At 40.0% G+C, this 16806-nt stretch overlaps 1 protein-coding gene across 8 annotated transcripts in view; it reads left to right on the plus strand.

The window, feature by feature from the left end:
* CNTN1 (contactin 1) overlaps positions 1-16806 on the plus strand; it is a 249875-nt gene that overhangs the window by 98572 nt on the left and 134497 nt on the right. The window contains exon 4 of one of the 8 annotated variants that reach the window (XM_080392102.1): positions 6786-6895. The exons of 6 other annotated variants lie outside the window; for them this stretch is intronic. The gene's annotated coding sequence lies outside the window, so the exon portion shown is untranslated. Of the gene's footprint in view, positions 1-6785; positions 6896-6916; positions 8643-16806 lie in introns of those variants that run through there. One more of the 8 variants, XM_080392104.1, reaches the window with a different exon arrangement.

Below are 16806 nucleotides of genomic sequence, written 5' to 3' on the forward strand. Positions count from 1 at the left end.
AGCCCAAGGAGAATGACGTGACCAGAAAACCAGGTGAAGACCTAAAGAACAGAATTTTCCCATCAGTATTAGAGACAGTCTGTAGAGGGATATACTGCAGCAAGTCATGCTGCACTTCATGCTAGTTTTGGAGCAGGAGTCGTTTGAAGTAAATTGCTCTCTAAGTGTGGTAAAGCATTTGGAGGGAAGTTTTGTGTGTTATCTTGGATACAGCCTTTGTTGCAGTTTGAAACCAAAGGCCTAGGAGAACATTAAAGTAGTACTCTGTCCAGCTCTCTGTGTGTGGTTACCTCCTGAAAGTCAAATGATAACTGCTTCATATTGAGGACCTCCACAGGAGAAGGAAGACTTAGACTTCACATAGAACATGTGAACATATAAAGTGACATTTTGCTCAGTATAGATTGAATCTCTTTTACACCTGAAATATGGCAGATATTTATAGTCATCAGTAGTCTATTGTAATAACAACTATACTTATTATATTATTTTATTTTATATTAGAATGACATAATACATAGTATGATATTTTAAACTTGCGCTATGTAATAGAATGCAGTATAATATATGTAGTAGAGACAATTATATTGCCATACAATTTAATTGTATTAAATATTTTGATTATTTCAGAACCATGATTAAAGAAAACATTTTCATATAAATAATTAATATCTTTGATATCTCAGAACACTACCTTAAAGAGTAAAGGAGAACAAGTAGTTGTTTTGATGGGAACATGTTTAAGTATTAGCAAAGTGGTCTATAGAGGAAGAAAATCATGTTTTCAGCTTAAATGACTGAACTGGCATCCTTGGTTTTTTTCAGCCTGGTATGACTCCTCCATAGGAATTCTGGGCCCTTGCAAATTCTACTCCTGACTCCCCAGGTTCTATTAGAAAAACCCCTGTTAGATTCCTAGTCTTCTATGCCCTCCAGTGCTGTTGATTACTGTAGTACTGAAAAGCCACCGTCTTCAACCAGAGACCCCTTCGCACAAATAAAAAGTCTGATTCTCTTCTAATGAGACTTAGTCATAATTAATTATGAGTGGCAGTGTAACATAAAAGGCAAAGGCAGATGGGGAATTGCAAAGAAACTGAAAGGAGAATCAGCCATGAGGATAGATAGTGGTCCCAGCTTTCCTGAGCGGTGTACAGGCTGACAATTTTTTTGTAATTATCATTTAAGAAAGGATTTGAAGGACAGCAATGCAGTGACTTGCAGGTGTTGCAGAGTTCTTCCAAAGCATGAAGTGTAATGGGAGGAAGCACAGCAATGCTTGACTGAAAATTTAACAAGGGGCTAATGAAAAATAACTTACAGACTAATTGTAAGTTGGCTGTTTAGTACCAAGTGAGAATAATAATGAGAGCGGTCCATGGAAGGGAACGTGAAGTTACTTGTATTCGAGATACCAAAGAAGGGAGTGGAGGGATGCAAAAAGAGAGGTCACACAGCCAGAGTGATGCACCAGAAGAATGGTCATTGCAACAGCACTCTGATTAGATGCTGTGCTTGTCCAGGCCAGAGGAAAAGATCTTATATTAATCTAGTCCTGAGATGATGAGGATCTGGACAAGAGTATTAATTAAGTGTGTCTTAGAAGACTGTATATGAGCAATATTGTGCAGAAAGGTTCTGCAAGGCTTGGTCTGGATTTGAAGACCTAAGGATGATCTGGGTTGGAGATAACATTCAGACAGGTGTCTTAAATGGTGGGCTAGATGTTGCCACCACACACAGTAATTCAGGAAGGATTTGGCAGGATGAGTTTGTGAGCATGGATAATGAAAAACCTAAGTTGGCTATGTTGAGCTTAAACTGATGCCTGAATTTAAAGTATCAGAAATACTGGCTGAGATACCAATTTGAAAAGAGTATGGTAGTATTTGATTATTGGAGCAGAGGCGTAGCTGACACTGTGTTGATAGATGAGATTGTACCAGAGTGAAGTTTTAAGAGGAAAGACAACCAAATACTTCTCCACAGAGCATAGAAGAAAGCACGAAGTTGTTCCTTTGAATGACATCCAGAGCAACAGTTAGAGAGGTCGGGATAAGACTGTGTCAAGGAAGCCAAAACTTCACATGTAAAAACTCCTAATCATGGAAAAACTGTTGGCCTGTCAGGGAGAATGAAAAATGAGCCCAGTTCCTGAGGTCTGGATAACTGCAAATGCTAGAGATGTCAAGAGCTGCTACGTTCAAGTGCAAAACGTAAAAGCCAGCAGTGAAGGAAGAGAAGGACTTCATGAAGTAGTTTTAAAGCTATATAGAGTTGAAAGCAAGCAGGAAGATACAATGATGGCTGCAGAAGCAAATGAGCATAATGGAAACACTAGGGAGTTTTTTTCTTTGTGAAAGGAAAAAATGGTGAGAATGGGAAGAGAATGAAAATGGGCAGGGATGGGGAAATGAGAGTTTCTGAAGGAAATTATGAAACTATGTGAGATGAACAGGGTGGAATGTACAGCAGGACTGAGCACAAGAATTTTCTGTGCTTCAAGGATAAGGTAGGGAAAGGAAGGGAAATCAAAGGAAGGAAAAATCAAGTTGCTGTTTTATCAGATTTCTCTTGGAGAAACAGGCATGTGGAAAGAGAAGTAGAGACAGGAGGACTTGAGAACTGGAGTCAAGGAAGTGACAGTCATTGTGGAAGTGATATAAAATAGAAAATAAAGAGTTTTCTACCTAAAAAACAGGAAGGAGAACAGAATTAATTTGCTGCGGAAGAAGAGAGCTTTTGCTCAGTGTAAGAGGATCAGAAGAGGAAGATGGTGATGACGAGAGGTGGTGCGTAGGGGCATGGTTTAGTGGTAGACTTGGTACTGTTAAATTAGCAGTTGGACTCGATGAACTTAAGGGTCTTTTCCAACCAAAATGGTTTTATGATTCTATGAACCAAGACTGGGGTTAGACTACAGTAAGGGAGAATAACAAAAGAATAATGGAAGGGTGTGCATGAAACAGTGGGATTTGAACTAGTTACTGAAATAAAATGAATATTTGTAAGATGTTTACAAGAAATGGCTGCATTAAATTGCTTCGTGCTCTCTGTAGAAATGGGGTTCTGTGATTGAGAGTACCTGACAGTCCACTGTGTAGCATATCTTAAAGCCTCCCTGACCCTTGAGCACTTTACCATTTCAAATTGGGTAGAACATTCTCAAGTCTGGAGTTTCTGCTTTGAAAGGGTAATGTGCCAGGAGGACTGGGAGGCTACGTGTATTGTACTGAAAGTGGTATTCATGATGAAGGATAAATCTTTGTGTTTATGCCTGTAAGCTTCTGATTTCTATGTAGACATAGTGTAAATGTGAGTGCCTGATAGGTTCATTTATATTAGAAGTGCAGAACAGCAGTAACAAAGCAAAGAAAGCAGGGCATTTTTATTACATGTTTTTCATCACTGGCAAATCAGGGAATGCTAAACTCACATATAAATACACAGAGAACGCTAAAGTTCTATCATCATGTGTTGTCAGATTTCTTTGGGATACGTGTCTGACACAGTGAAATACTTAGGCAGTATTCAATGTAATGAAATGCACCTATGAGAAACACTCATCCTAGTGTTTGCTGACACCAGTAACTTCAACAAAAGAGTGCTTTGCCCGTTTTCTAGACCATACCCATCTGAATAGCAAAACCTTTCTTATCTTTGTGATCTTCCAAAGCAAGTGGCACCAATTTCTCTTTTTATTGTCTGTGCTTCTTATGAAGTTCTCTGATGGAGGGAAGACTTACTTTATTCCCCAAATCTTCTAGTCTTCTTGTGAAGAACCCATTAGATTACATAAAAGTTCCAATATACCAGGCAAAGACTGCAGAAATTCCCAATTTTTTTTCTACGTAAAATATTTAACTGATGTATTACAATACCAATGACATCCACATGGAGATGTTTTCCATTTCAAATTAAAAATAAGAATATCAACTCTGAATTCAATGTGTAATTTACTTTGAACTCTTCATAAAATGTAGATAGTTAGTTTCTTTCTGAGTCAATGATCAAAATTCATATTCTGGACAGAACTTTACAAAATGGGACTTGTGTCATGGCATTACCCTCTGAAATCAGTTTTAAGCAATTGCTCAAAGGCTTTATGGAATCCCTAACAGCTTGAATAGGGAGAGTAGATGTTGAAGTGTACCTGTGCCCAAAAGTAACGTGTCTTCTGCCCTATGCCAGGGAAATACTCTGTTAAGACACATGCAGCATTGATACAGAGATAAATTGAGATGTCTAATCTGAGTGGTCTACATGTTGGTGTCTACATGGGATTCACATGTCCACAGGCCAATTGTAGTTGGCAAAAACCAGGTCGATATAGTCCATGGAGATGGAAATGATTCAACTCACCTTTAAATAGAGTGCAAGAGGTGGACAACTGAACAGGTTCTAAGAATATTCTGACAGAGGATAGGCATCATCCTCATGTGTAGACATGCACAGCTAGCTATCCAAATTTAGACATATTTATCTGGAGCCCAATCCCAACATAGCAGAAAGTGGCAGATGACCACCATAATGGCGAACGTAGGATGAACTAGTCTGCAGTACCTGCATAACAGGTTTTTTTCCCAGTAAACTTCCCACTTAGAACTGATTAGAGTAAGATCAGAGTGCGCTCGTGGGGATTGCATGACCTGGTGCATGAATCCCGTCTGTGTGAGGTTTCTTCCCATTCTGGTCTGATTAAGTAAGCAGTCAGGTGCACAACGTAACGTTTTTGGTATCGCTTGTAACTTCCAGTTTAATGCTGTGAGAGATGATTGTGACCCAGCACTCAGGGTGTAGTAATGGGTGAAGAATTTGTCAACCTAAACTGCTGGTTTTGATGTATCACAAGTCGAGATTAATTGCTGTTATATTATAGCCCTGGTAGCTTTTGAGAAAGGACATACCAGACAGGTCTATGGTAGTTTCTTGGTGACACCTTTGCCAGCTCACTGAAGTGTATGGGCATGCCTTAGTGTAAGGGAAAACTGTAGATACTGGATGTACTGAAAGGCGATTGCTTTGCTGAGGGACAAACCAAGCAAAACTTCTTTCTGATTTCCTCTGAAAAAGCCTCTATTCATTCTAGTTTCCAGACCATATGTCAAATCCTACTTGCTGCAGACAATTTTCCATTAATTTGCTTGGGAGGACTCCAAATGCATACAGCTGCAGGAGAGTCAATAGTTTAGCCCAGTTTCAGGTTTTCATCAGTGTGTGGGGTGTCTCTGTTAATGCTGCAGTCCCATCAGGATTTTCTGTTTTGCCAATTGTACCTTCTACAAACCCAGGAAAATATAATTATTATAGGTCTTACTAGTCTCTTGAATATTTTTTTCAGATAAACATATATAATAGTTCCTTATTTTAGGGATGATGATGTATTTTTAGTGAGAAAAGATCAGACCTAAGCTCCATCAAGAATAAGGAATAATTCCATGGATTTCAGGAAGCTGCAGGTCTGTGTGGTGCACATTCTGGTGACTATGCTGTTTGTCAACACCAGGGTAACCAAAGATGCTTGGTATTTTACTTTTAAATATTGCTTTGGAGTTTCACTTCGTTCATGGCTCTAGTGTTTTCCTTTTGTCTGTTTTCCCTCGCTCATCTTTTTCCTCGCAAACGGTGGCAGTCATGGTTTTCCTGTGTATGGAGGGAGAGGCACGTGGCAGTCAAAGGGTGGGTTTGCCCAGAGGCTGCTGGAGACAGGGGCTGAAAGCAGGGCTGGTAAACTGTTGATGAGGCTTGTTTAAATGATGGGGATGCAAGAAAAGGGGGTGTGCTGGAAAGGCTGGAAGATGTTCAGATCTGTGGGAAAAAGCAGAAACTTTGGGACTTGTTTTAATTATCTGGCACATACAAATTATGTGAGTTGTGATAGACAAAAATAATGCATATGTGCATCTCTATTCAGATAGAGTATAATATATGCATCATAATAAAAGGATTAAAGTGGGAACGGCCTAGTCTCATGGCATGAACAAAGTCCAGGTGTATATGGGGCAAAGAACGTGTTGTGGGTAGAAAGCTCTTATATCTGCTTTTTGGTCTTGGAGGTTCACCGTGCTTTGAATGTGGCGTTAAGAAAGCTTACTTGCTGCTCATGCTGTGTAGAGTTAAAAGGAGAAACAGGCTGCAGGGAATACAGACTTTAAATAAAAGGCTGAGATTAATGCAGCATTTTTCGAAGGTCAAAGAAATGCAGAGTCCAGATTAAACACTCTGCAATATGTAAATACCATGCCATGTATGTTGGAGTTACGCTTGAGTACTGCAGAGGGGAAGCCTGTGTCTGCATCCCATTTTGGGCAGGGTATTTGTTGCAGCAAAGCAACTGCCCAGCCCCAATTGTTTTAGCGATGAGCTGATCAATATCCCATTACTGGATGTAACAGTTGCTGCAGGAAGTGCACAGAAGATTTTAATGCATGAATTATGCATGCTGTGCTCATTCTTTAGTCTCAGAACGGAGTGACAGAGATTGTAAAGATGACTGGGGTAGTTTCTTGCATAAAGTGACTGCAGTGAAATGCTTCATATTTTCATGCACACAAGCAGCATTGAGTGGGACGGCCTATTTAAGAAGATATAAATCCCTGAGCTTACAGCACAGAATGCTTGATTTGAAAGCATTGCAGCCATGTACAGAGCCAGTTTTCCTGCTGTCTAACCTGCTTTCTGCTGAAGGTTGGCTGAGGGATGCTAACGGCTGTGCTTTGCTCTGAGGTCACAGTTTGAAGTCTTTTTTTTTTTTTTTTTTTTTTTTAATTTGCTTTCTGCCGCAGAAGAGGATCTGTGAAGTTTGTTAGTGCAACCATCCTTGTATTTTTCAAAGATACAAACTTGGAATAGTTATTATGAACAAAGCAGGACAAGCAGGAATTCACCATCTAAGGTAAAAAAGGGTTATTTTTATTTGTGGCTTTGAGTGCAGAATACGGAATATGCTGAGGCAGGATTATGATGATGCAGTGTGGTTACATTGACTCAGATATCTGCGCTGGAATGCAGAGTCAGGTTTCTTGGGTGGATATGGCTGCACGGATCCTACTACTCTGATCGTTTTTAAATGGTTGTTTAAATATTGCTGAGACTAAATAGTGTTATACTTTTTGAATCCTGCAGTTTGTTCAAGAGTGTGCATTTCTGATCAATTTTTATCTGCTGTAGATGACAGCATTGTGGGGAGGGGCAGGACAGTCACTGAGATGATCAATATAATAACATGATCTGTTTCATTAGAGGTCCTAAGTGAATAATGACAGTGAAATTTCATTGACTTTTTTTTTGTGTCTATCTCTACATTTTCTGTAACATTTGCAAGCTACAGTAAAATGTGCATCAGGCAAATGAGTCCCAAAATCTATTGCTTGGCTGTCCTGTAAATAACTAAGATGATCAAACTGTTACATTTTGGATAAAAGTCTGGGCTGTATTTCAGTGTGTAGGCAAGTCTGTCCTTATTGTCCTTCAGAAAACTATGTACTGTCAGAGATTTTATGTACGAAGACAGCTATTTCTAATTATGTACTTTTATGGAAATAATAATAAAAAAAGATATTAAAAGGATTCTACATTGTTTTCATTTGCACATTTGACAGCTTGGGATATATTCAATAAAATTGTTTAGCCAATGTAGGTGTATAGTAAAAATACCACCTTTTAAAAGAAGACAAGTTAAATCATATTATTCTTGATTTACCAAAATAAATGCTTAAAAATTTCTATATCATTAATGCTTTGTGCATTTGTACATCTTCATATTTTGGAAAACACAGTACAAATGCTTCAGTTTCTGTGTTCAGTAACTTGAAGATGTACCCATACTTTCAAAGAGACATGTTGTCACAGAGTATTGAGAAACAGCTAGTTAATAAACCTGGAAGCTGTTTTTCCTGTGTGATTGGAAGGAGCAAGGTGTTACCAGTCAGCATTACAGGCAGTCACAACAGGATGCTACCATTCCTTGGGTAAATGCCTTTTTATTTTGAGTTTACGTTATTATTTTTTTTACGTTTACATCTAATAACACCTGATGGGCCAGTTTTGGATCCCTGAGACCTTATGCCATGTTGCATGGAAACACACATGGGCCCCTGGCTCAGTGAACAGTGTGTGGTTGTTACTTACCTAATAATCAGCTGGAAGAATGGTGTACCAAAGATGAGGTATTGTTAATATTGCTTTACAGAAAAGGCGTCAAGCAGTCATTGGGCTGAAGGGGCATTTCTGCACCCCCGGTGTGTGTGGACGTGCCTTGTGCAGCCCCGCAGGTTAGCTGGTGCCCAGCCACCCGGCCAGCTGCATCCCCCCTGCTCTTGCCCAGGGGTGCGTCCTTTCATCAGCTTTCCTTCCCGTGCTGGGAAAAGCTGGCTGTTCTCGGGGATAAGGAACATGTTCAGCGGGCGAGGAGAGGCGGTGCCGGTTTCTGGGATCCTGAAGGCCTGCTGGCTGGATGCTGAGTCACAGAGCAGGTCTGGGAGGTGCTCGCTGGCCCCCTGGCTGTGGCCACATCAGCCCTTGCAGTGACATGAAGCCTGGGGAAGAAAAATATGCCTATAGGGAAGAGGAGCATCTAAAGGGAGAAAAGAGAGAGCGAGCTGTTAAAAATCCTCCCTGGCAAACACTGCATCTCACGTGTGGTGAGTGCAAACACGCTTCTGGGCTGCGAACTCCAGGCTGGAACCCGGGGCGGGGGCGGGGGGGGCGATGGCAGTGACATCAGCAAGAGCTCCCACAGTAGTAACAAGATGTGTATGATAGCTGGCTGCTTGCAAATGTGCTAGTCATTCTTCATTTGCTATGGAGGACTGATTATATTTTCTCTGCTTCTGCCACGTGAAATGCATAATTTGCAGATTGAGCAGGCTTTCAACCAGGGAAACAGATACAAAAAAAGAGAGTAGCTAACAGCAGAAAAAAATGCTTAAATGCCTCTCGGTTAGTTAATTAGGGAATACCTAACTATGGGTATCACAGGAACTAAGTAAAATAATGGAAACCTATTTCTGTGAGAGAATTACACATATACAGTTAAGGGCTGAATTCAAAGCGTATGTGATTTACTGAAATATGGCTCAGCTGTTTCAGTGCTTTGCTACTATTGCCAGATGTATTGGTGATTAAAAATTACTTACATTCTTTGATTATCATAAATAAAAAGCATCACAGCTACACTCACAGTGACAAAGGTTAATGTTAATCTTATAACATTCTGGTTTTTTTCCCTGTTGAAACAGAGGTACTTAAATTACCCGTGTTTAATGAGAAAACAGATATACCAAGAAATTGTAAACAAGTGGAAATACTCGTTTTCTCTAAGAAATAATGGCTATGATTTTCCAAGGCATTTGAGAGAGGTATTTAGGGTCCACTGAAATTCACTATTGAATAAGGGACTGTGATCTTTAGTCTATTTGGCTGAGATTTTCAGAGAGGCATATGTAAGTATTTTAGTCATTACAGAGAAAACAGCTTGGATAAAAAGCAAGGAAAACAAAGGCAGCCCAGCAACTATTTGCTGTTAATATAGGTAATTTGAAGAAGAGCAGATTTTTTTGTTGTTGTTCTTCTTCTTCTTCTCCCCAGTCTCCTCAGAGAACTGGGTAATTATATAATTTAAAATACGAAGAAATAATCCAGGGTACTATACAGAGAAAAGGGTTAAGAAGGGAAGATCTTTCAAGCGTCTTATTAGTAAGGGATATTGTTAGAAAAAAAGCAGCTTAATGTGGACAGAAGTCTCCATTAATAACGTGTTGGAATATTCTCTTTCTCGTTCTCATTATAAGGTCAAAGATTCAATTACAGTACTTGGTTTTCTCAAATCGCAGCTTTGCAAATTTTAACCAGCTTGGACTTAATTCTGGAAAATTATCTTGCAATAAATACATTTGCATTCAGAGAATTGATGCTTGCTACCAGATCTCATTGATTTTGTTCTTGCTCTGGGCTGCAGACCAGATCCATTCAGTAAAGTTAATAACTGAAGGGGTGACCACTTAGGAAAATCAGAAGCTTCAAGAGCCGATGCTTAGGCATTGTGTGAACTCGGATGAACATAACTCAGTCCTCACTCCCTGTTGCAGTAAACTGGCATTGTTACCCTTTAGAGTTGTATCTTTATGATGAATAAAAGGAAAGATTTGTTCTTCTGGTCCACATTAGTTTTCATTTGTTACTGGAAAGAGAAAGCAGAATTACTGCATATTAATAAGAGAAATTAATGCATATCAAATGATCTTGAAGTTCAAATTGTTCCAAAAGTGGCAAAATAGTAGATTAGCAATAAAGAAATACTGTGGTGTGCATCTTTGCTAACAGGAGCATGCTTCTAAGTTATTAATAACATGTTCAAAGTGTTTTCCTGTAACTCACTGTGTTAGACACGGTTAGTAGTCATTTATTTATTTTTGCATTTCCTACTCTGACAGAGAGGAGATCACTAAGAATAATCACATTGTTTATGGCTGATTAAATACATCTTCAGACAGTTAGAAATTGGTAATTGCGTAGTATCATTTTAAGTAAGTAACCTGTGTATTCTTCATCAGTGCTTATTAACAGAAAAATGTGTCAGTGTGTGTGTGTCTGTATGTAATACCTGCTTAGTCAACAACTCTATTCCCTCAGCTCTAATGTTTCAGCAGTAACTGAGAATGGCCACATTTTCTGTTCTGTTAGCATTTCCCTGTAAATAACACCAAAGGGACGTCGAAGGTGAGTTCTGTTGAATATTACTCATTGGTAGCACCAAAAACTCATTTGACTTAGCTGAGCAGCAAGAGAACTGGAACTCCTTTATCCCATTTGCTGAAGACATTATTCACAGTACAGTAATATTTCAGCATGTTGGAAACAAGGTCTTTAATCTCTTAGGAGAAACGGCTAAGAGGAGCCTGTGTCTTAGGATTTCTACTGGTAACATTTTTACTAAAAAAAGGGCTGGCACACTAAAGTTTACTTTATAAAAATAATTATTCTCCTGCCTTTTGTGCTGGAAGCTATAAATTCATTGATTAATGTAGGTCAGTGAAACTATTTGGAGTTTTTCAACCGAGCCTTGTAAGCTGCATCTCATTCCTTCTTCTAAAAATGGGTTGAGTGTCTTAAAGCATGGATTCAGTACAGGTATTACTTCTGCCTCCTACAGCAGCAATGCACAAGGGGCACGTTAACTAGTGGAATAGTGTGGCAGAAAGTAAAACCACTGTAGACAGCAAAATCTGTTTCTCAAGGTTTAGTGTTTGAAGCAGATAGACTACATTAAGATAATGGCACAGAAATCTGCAAACCTTTCAGAATGAGGAATTCAAACAGACTTTCTCCAGCTGCTGGAATCTGATCTGACCACAGTGTTTGTCCCTCTTCAGCCCAGCAACTGATCTCCCATCCTGAATCCTTCTTCAAAGGGAATGGGAATGATGATCTTTTTCATTTGATACAAGGCTTTTCCGGTTGCAGCCTGTTATGGGATGAAATTATCCTTAGGCTGTTCGGTTTTTTCCATGTGGAGAAGCCCAGCAGACTCCAAAAGTCTCACTGGTGCTCTTGACCTCAGAGGAATGCCAGCAGTTTGACATTTTTGTGTCACAAGGCTTCCTACTGGTTGTTACTGACTGGAAAATGGTGTTAGAAAGGAAATACAAAATTCGACTGGATTAACCAACAGAAATTAAGAACTGTATTAATCTTTAAATATATATATCTAGCTAAGGTAATGATGATCAGTTTGATATTCCAGCAGGCACTTTAGGAATATAGGCCGTATTCCGTATAGGAAAACACTGACATCTGAATAAATGGAATCCTTCAGCTCGTTAGACCAGCAAAATAATGAGGTCACATGTTGGAGACCATCACCACAGAGTGCTTTACAAATTTCAGTAACTTGTATCAAGCCTGTGCCAGATTCTAACTTACGATATGTGAGGAAGGGTCAACTGTTTCTAGGGTCCAAAGTACGCAGCCTTTCGTGGCAGGGCTGGAATGGGACTGTTCCTAAACATGTCCTTTATTTAAATTTCTAGATCTGGTAGACTGGGCCCCTTTGAAAATGTTCTTAGTGAGGCATGAATAGGATTTCGTAGCTGCAGGGAATGACTGCAGAGTGGTCACAAACCTGGCCACAGTCTTTGTCCTCCTCCTGGGGCAGAGCATGCTGTTTCCTCATGCTCTTTGATAGGAAAACTTCAGAGACAACCCTGGGGAGAAGTCTCAGCCAGGAAACAGCCAAGGGTTGTGAGCTGGGAACTGGCAGACTACTTTCTCTTTCCAAATGGAACAGAGGTATCAGAAAGGTTTCTGCTTGGTTTTCCTTTTTCTGCTTCTTTTAGGAAACCTGTTTCTTACTATAACTTAAATTGAGGACTTTCTACTGCATTCACACAGAGTTTAATGGGAATGAAACCAGTAGAAACTTCCATTGATGTAACACAGTGTCTTTCAGTGGAAGGCAGGAGGAAGAGAGTTTGGGATGGAGAAAGGGGAACCCTTGCAAGGAAAAGCAAGAGTTTCTCAAGGCTGCCTCACATCTAACCAGGGGCTGATCTGTTTGGAGTGACTGGAGAATTATTTAGGTTGACCTAGGGTTTAAAGCTTTCATAAGGAGCCTTTTTGTCATGCAGATTGTGAATATAGCGATGCCCATCTAGTGACTGATTTGCCAGGTTTTCGTGGTAATTTAAGATGGGGTCTTCTCCAACCTAAATGTTTCTATGATTCTAAGGTCACAAATGAGGAGCACATGACTTTACTGATAGCACTGAATGGGATTTGATGCTATTGGTAAGATAATTGGTTATGCAGAATCACATTTCTACAAATTGTGATTTGACCAGGCAACCCAAGCAATCATTTTTTATGTATTACATCTTGCATGAATCAGACACTTCAAAAGGAAGTTCAATATGAATAGAAATAATAGCATAGAAATGTAAACTCCTCTGCTTCCCTGCACTGGGATTCATGGGGCTCAGTATAAAATGGCAACTGCAGCCTCAACACAACTTGTTGGTTGTTTCTCCCATAGCTAAGGTTTCAGATAACCCAGAAACCACATTGTCTGTAGAGGCCATAAGCCGTGCTTAGAAGCTGTACCTGAACTGCTTATTAATTACGTGCAGCTCAAAATCTTCACATTGGCCACTACTGCCAAAACTATAGTTGCTCATCTCTTTTCTTGCCTGCAGTAACACCATGCTTTAGGAGTTAAACAGTTTTTTTCATGGAAACCAAGAGAATTTCTGATGTTAACCTGCATAAACAAGTGCTTTTTTTATCTTAAGACCCAAAGAAATCCCCAGCTGGCTTTTTAAGACATCTTTTTTTCTCTCTTGAACCACTTGATGGCAAAAAAGGGGAGAAGGACAAATGATCTGAATTTGTGAATCGTTATTATATTTGTAACAAATGTACTTAAGTTTTTTATCTTTCTGTCATTTCTGCATTTGTTGGCAGTGTCACAGAATTGTGTCCACACACAGTTTGTTCCAAATTTTTGTTTCAGGTTCCTGAATAATTTTTTTAGTGAAACAAGAGCTCAGGAATTCCTATTACTACATTTGTGATGGTAATGTAGCAATGTATTAATCATAGTTGCCTTTGTATAATTACTTCTGGACTTTGTTTCATTATTGGTTTTATACTCAGCTTGAAGCAGTGAGAACTACTGGAAAACAGTCATGTAGTACTACTACTGTTGCAGAATAAAATAATACTTTTGCTGATTGGGTTCAAATGCTTTGTCTTTTGCCAGAAATGCATGCTGCAATGGAAATAAGAATGCTCTACAATTTATCTTTTAGACTTCAAGACCTGATTTTTCCTTTCGTTACCTGCTATTCCCATGCCTTATTTGAGGCATCCAGGCAAAAAGTATCTGAAGGAAAAGAAGATGTACATGCTGCTAGTGTTAGAGAAATGCTTATTAGTTGCTGCTCATCTTTGTGGCTAAATATGTGTATTGCCAGAGCACCTTGGAACAGGGTGTTTATACAAGTAAGAGGTGTGTGAATTCCAGTGGTGGTGGGTGGGGGCTTTTGCACCTTTTACACCACCTTTACTAGCAAAGCACTCAGTGCTTTCTGGCAGTCTGTGCCTGGGTCGATTCAATTTAACCTGCTGGGACAGCCTGCTGTGAGCATGGAAACACGCTTCAGTAGAGCTGCCTCACCAAGAAAAAAAACGTATGTCAGTTCCTGCCAAGTTTCTTTCACCATCTTCCTCCTCCTCTCTCAAGTCCTAGTCCTAGAGCTAGCCTGCTCTCTCTGCTCTGTCTCCTCTGCTCCCCTGTTCCAGGGGTCATGTGGTAACTAACCTCAGCCCCAAAAGCACCTCAGGCATCAGTGCTGGGGCACTTCATCCCCACATTCACTGGGAAGTATCACCCCTTGAGCTTGAGCACTTCATTCTCTTTATTAGGCAGCTTCAACACACTGGGCAAGAGTGTTATCCCCTCCTCTCCTTCTGTCCTCCTAGCCTGCAGAGCTGCTCTGAAACCTACAGGTAGCTTTCCCATTGGAAAAGTTAGACTTCGCTAATTAATAATTTGACACCAATGATGTATGATATTCTCCTGTGTATTTGCTCTTCATGATTTCAGTGGTAAGAGGCATGGAAAAATCCAGAAAGAAAATTTTATCATTCAGCCTATTTTTGGCCTCCCAAGGGTTTCACATGTACTATATGAAATTGTAGTTTATTGATTAATTCACAAAATAGGGGAAAATAGAACAGATTCTCACCCTGATGGGAAGGTGCTGAAAGGATAATATTGCATATCATTGTCGCTAAAGGCAAGACTGCAGCGCTTCAGAGCAAACTCTTCTAATATGTATGTGTCTTCAACCTGATGGCAGTGGCACAAGTGGCTGCAACTCATAACACAGTTTCAAAACGGAGACAGGTTAATTTATTAGGAAATTCATGTAAATGAAGTTTTTCTGTGGAGGCTCACATGTCCTCTCATGATCCTAGGAAAGCAAGAAAATGCAACTGTCTTCAGCACTGAGAATGCTCCATTGCTAGATGTTTCTGCCTGACAAGAGAAGGATGCTTTTCCTTTCATGCCCAGGACTTGCCCTAGGTCTGTGAGCAGGGTGTGAGCTGTACCTGCAAAGGTGCGGGCAGGATCTGCCTTAAAAGTAGCAGCAAGCTGCTGCACACAAGGCCCTGAGTTCAGCCTTTTGCAGCTGTACCTCAGTTAAGTCCTCCAGATTTGTTTGGTTCCCCAACTTGGACTAACACTGATAGCAGCAGAGCACACATATATGTACATTTTACAAAAAGTTTTTGGCTCTTGTGCATTGTAGCACTTCCCTCCTGAATTTTACCCATATAAAGCAAATCATTCTCATTTTGTTTCTAGAATATTTTAGTGGCCATCAGCTTATATATGGCAAGCATCAAAAAGAAGTGTGTGCTTATTTCGTCGTGCATCATTTTCTGTATTCCAGTTGTTCATATCTGGTCTGATTAGTTCTTTGGTATTGCTGTGAGGGGAAAGCCTGATGTGACATTACAAGAAATATGAAACAGGAAGAATTTTGTTGTAGAGTGTAATGTCCATACTCTTCAAAACATATGATATAGCATAGATGTAAGCTAAGTTTCTTTAGCTTTGGAAAGAGTTGTCTGAGTGAGGGGAGCTCTAATATTATGAAGGCTGTGCAGAAGGGGAACAGGGATGACTGTCACTGTTTTCTGTAATGATTTCATTCAAAGCTCCCTTGTTCTGTAGTGAGAAAAGGTTCAGAATAAACAAAATAATGTATTTTCATTTAAGGAGTCACTAAACTGTTCGCATTATTGCTGCAGGGTGTATAGGTGCATTGCTGCAGGGTGTATAGGTGCACAGTGTTCATATTCTATGGGCTGAGAAAGTGATGAGACAAATTTGCAGAGGAGCAATCCATCAGAGGCTATTAGGCGGACGGGTGTTACCTCCAGTGTGGGAAGTCCCCAGATCCCAAATTTCTGGGGGAAGAGGGTGTTCTGGAGAAGTAGCAGAGTTACAGCATCCTGGCCTGGATTCTCTGGGGCATTGTCTGGGGCAGGACTGCTAGGTCAGATGCACCATGCTCTTAATCTGCATGGTTCTCAGGTTTTAAGGTGGGGGTTGTGACAGTGGTATGGCTGGCAGCCAAAAAAGCTGCCATATGTGGTGCTGTGGAGACTCTGGACAGTAAAGCTGTCCATATGCAGGTGATCGCAGGCTGCTGGGATGCAGCCAGACCCCTCAGGACTTTCTCGGTTGTGTCATGAGCCAAGACTACAGCCCAAAATCAGGAGGTTACTGTCCCTGGCATTGGTGTTAGTTTCTTCAGAGGCTTTGTACCTTCTGTCACTTATTAGCAGAATTAAAATGCAGGTTCATCTTCATAATTTTGGGATTTGCCTTTCTGGGATTTTTTTTTTTTATTTGACTTTTTTTTTAATGCTCTGTTTGCTAGAATCTCATAGCATAAATAATGAAAAATCCTTTTAGACATTGTGTGTTCTATAAAAGAAATGGACATGTGTTCACACACGGAGTCAGCTAAAATAAACCAGTACAAACTGGAACAGACACTCACGTACTTGTGCATGGAAGTATAAACATGTATATACTAGAGAGGCTATAATGAAGCTATATCTAGCATTGCATACTAAGAAGATGGAAACACCCTTCTCCCCTCCCCCCCCAACATCTGCTCCTTTGAATCTCCGTTTGAGACACATTTAAAAATAAACCAGACTATTTTTCACCTGAAATACAATCAGTAATGACCTAACACATTAAAGAAGGAGATGCTAGAGAGTTGAGTA

This window comes from Falco punctatus (assembly GCF_963210335.1).
Source record: "Falco punctatus genome assembly, chromosome: 6".
Lineage (NCBI taxonomy): Eukaryota > Metazoa > Chordata > Aves > Falconiformes > Falconidae > Falco > Falco punctatus.